Source organism: Hippopotamus amphibius, chromosome 1, assembly GCF_030028045.1.
Source record: "Hippopotamus amphibius kiboko isolate mHipAmp2 chromosome 1, mHipAmp2.hap2, whole genome shotgun sequence".
Classification (NCBI taxonomy): Eukaryota; Metazoa; Chordata; class Mammalia; order Artiodactyla; family Hippopotamidae; genus Hippopotamus; species Hippopotamus amphibius.
In genome coordinates, this window is record NC_080186.1 from 127,666,772 (window position 1) to 127,669,942 (window position 3,171).

A 3,171-nucleotide genomic window follows, 5' to 3' on the forward strand; every position below is an offset into this window, starting at 1 on the left:
CCACCACGCCACAGGACAGGCCAGAATTTTGACTCAGCAAGGCTCAAAGGGAAAGGGGGAGTTGGTTTATCAGGTGTCCCAGGAACACATAACATCCCAGACACTTTCAATAAATGACTCAGGCGGTGCCACCGATGGTCAGCGCTGCCTGGTCAGTGGACCAGACTTATCTCATGGCACCAGGAGGGTAGTCACTCCTTGTCCCCTGTGGGGACCTTTCCGAGAAACTAATGTAGCTAATTACCTATACACCCCTAGGCACTCTGTCCTGGAGCCTGGGTGCTTCACCTACATGGAGAAAGGTGCCCATCAGCACTCGGTCTCAGACGCTTGACACTGTATGTAGCCTAGGCAGCAGCTCAGGGAGAACTCAGCTTTTCAGGATCCACAGTTTAGGTGGAGAATCCCTAGAAACACCCCACAGAAACCAACATGACGCAACAGCCAACAACCAGCTGTGCCTTCCTGTCAATTGCTGCTGCCTGCTGAAGTTAGTAAGCCCAGGGCAGTTTGTAGCCATCTGCTCCAATTGTAAGAGTTCCTGGGATTTGCTTTAATCCGGTATTGTAAGACACACAGACTGGAAGTGACCGTCATAAAGGAAGAAGTTTATACTCACAGTTCCCTAGAAACTGGAGGCGCGCCAGGCCGTGAAGGACCCCACGGGGACGAACCAGGGTTGGTCAAGAGGCCGAAGGAGGAAGAGGGGGACGTATGGGCAAAAGCCTGTATTGTGGTTTCTGCAGGAAGGAATGGGTGAGGTGGGGTAAGTAGGCTTAGAATTGGCTAATTTGAATGATTTCTGTGGGCTGTCCAGAGCTGTCTGTTAACTGGCTGTGGGGTGAGCAGGGAGGCCAGAGAGTGACCCAGGGTGTAAAGGGGGTGCTGTGGGCTCTGGACTGGTTGGTTTGAGTGTGGAAGGCGTGCTGGCAGGGGAGTCGCTCACTATGTCTAGGAATTGGGTAAGAGGGTGTGGTATGATGAAGTTTTCATTCCTGGAGGGCCACGTGTTCACCATGGTACAGAACTGCGGCTATGCCGGGAGCAGTTACTGGAGGCAAAAGCCAATAACGGAATTTAGAAATGAGAGAATCCACTCCCAAGGCACTGATTCACTGGACGCATAAGGAAATGCAAAGTAACAAGAAATAAGCGAAATAAGCTCTGCCTTGGCTATTGTTATCTGTGATAGCTAAAATGAAAGCAAAAGAGTGTTGGGGCAGATCCTGAGATTGGGCCAAGCTTGGATTACAGCTGGTCTGAGCGACAGACCCTAGTCTTAGGGGAAAATGATACTGGAACAATCCACAGTGAAGATGGTTTGAATGAGTCATGAGGGACTGGGGGCAAACAAAGGGGGGTGGGGGGGGCATGGGGCTCATCCCAGCAGCATGGAAATCTTTCAGTGATTATTTTATTTATTTATTTTAAACATTAGATTTATCATCTTCACATTTATTTTTATTTATTTATTTATTTAGGCTGCGTTGGGTCTTTGTTGCTGTGCCAGGGCTTTCTCTAGTTGTGGTGAACAGGGGCTACTCTTGGTTGTGGCGCGCGGACATTGCCGTGGCTTCTCTTGTTGTGGAGCACAGGCTCTAGGCTCATGGGCTTCAGTAGTCGTGGCTTGCAGGCTGTAGAGTGCAGGCTCAGTTGTTGTGGCGCATGGGCTTCGTTGCTCCACGGCATGTAGGATCTTCCCAGACCAGGGATGAAACCCATGTCCTCTGAATTGGCAGGTGGATTCTTAACCACCATGCCACCAGGGAAATCCCCTCAATGATTATTTAGAAATGAGATGAATAAGGCAGACATTTATGAGGTCAAAACAAAGGCCATAATCCAGCACTCTCAGAAGTTTTGTGGACTGATGAGAGCCCTGATATGTATGTGTGTATGTGTATGTATATCCCTAAGTCACAGGGGAAGTCTCAAAGTACATATATTTATATGACATAAATATATATATATTTAAATATGGAAAGCTTCACGAATTTGCATGTCACTGTTGCACACGGGCCATGCTAATCTCTGTGTTGTTCCAGTTTTAGTGTCTGTGCTGCTGAAGTGAGCACCAGCGCCTGTGATGAAGGGCCCTAAATAAGTCTGCTTTACTTACCCTTGTATGGAGGAATTTTAAACTCTGGAAGGCAAAGATGGCTAGAGATCTCCAATTACCTGGGGCAGTGATCCTGCAATATAATCAAGATAAGGACTGACCCCTGCTGGAGGCCCAAGACCATATGAACTTGAGCGAATAAAATGGTCAGAGGATGCAGAAGAGACTTTTCTGGGACTCCTTGATATGGGACCCCCATGCACTGTGATTCCAAAAATCTGTTACATGAAGTCCTAACAGTGCTATAGCTAGATTGGGAGGATACAGGAATGCAGTGGTAATGGGATAAAGGTGAAAGTTTGGGTGAAAATTGAAGGTGTGAACAGACTGTGTGAGGTGGTTGCGTCTTCTTTACCTGCATGTATGGTGGGGATGGGTATTGTGTCTGACTGGGGAAAGCGTCCCCTACCAGCATTGTAAATCGGAAGGCATGGAAGTCTACCCTTTCTCCAATATTAATTGGACACGCTAACTGGGAACCGGTGAGATTGCCTGAGCCCACACATGCTGTTAATTTGCTAGACCAAAGCCTAGTGTGGAGCGCAGACTGCAGTTTATAGCAAAAGCCTGTGATTGCCACCTAGTGGCAACTTCTGGGATTTGGGACCAGAACATTTGTATTGGAGAGAAAATGAGTACTAACTAGCTTGCTTTTGGACTTTGAGATTTCCCCTACCACTGAGGGACATAAAATAACCTTGAAACCCGAAACACCCACAATGCCTTGGGTGATGCTGGAGAAATGCTGTAACAGGGAGGGCAGTGCCCAGGAGTGTCCTTTGTGCAATGGAAATGGCCTATACAGGAGCACGCTACCAGAGAAGGCAAGGGGGTCCTCACTCTTTTCCTCCAGGGCTGACTCTGGAACCATCTGAAGAACTGTTGGATCCTATGCTCACAGGGCCACTTGGGCAGTGCCCTGTGAACAGCCCTTCACTGACCAACAAAGAGCTGCTTGGTTTGTGGATGGCAGTTCCATGGTGAGTGGACAGCTTCTGTTTGGAAGGCCGCCACTCTGAGAGGAGAAAATCAAAGCAAATCGACTCGGGGGG

At 48.4% G+C, this 3,171-nt stretch overlaps 1 non-coding gene across 1 annotated transcript; it reads right to left on the minus strand.

The window, feature by feature from the left end:
- Nucleotides 1–1,971: 1,971 nt before the first annotated feature.
- LOC130842894 (U6 spliceosomal RNA) lies at nucleotides 1,972–2,075 on the minus strand. Its single transcript, XR_009050626.1, has one exon. It is a non-coding gene; the product is annotated as a U6 spliceosomal RNA (small nuclear RNA).
- Nucleotides 2,076–3,171: the final 1,096 nt, after the last annotated feature.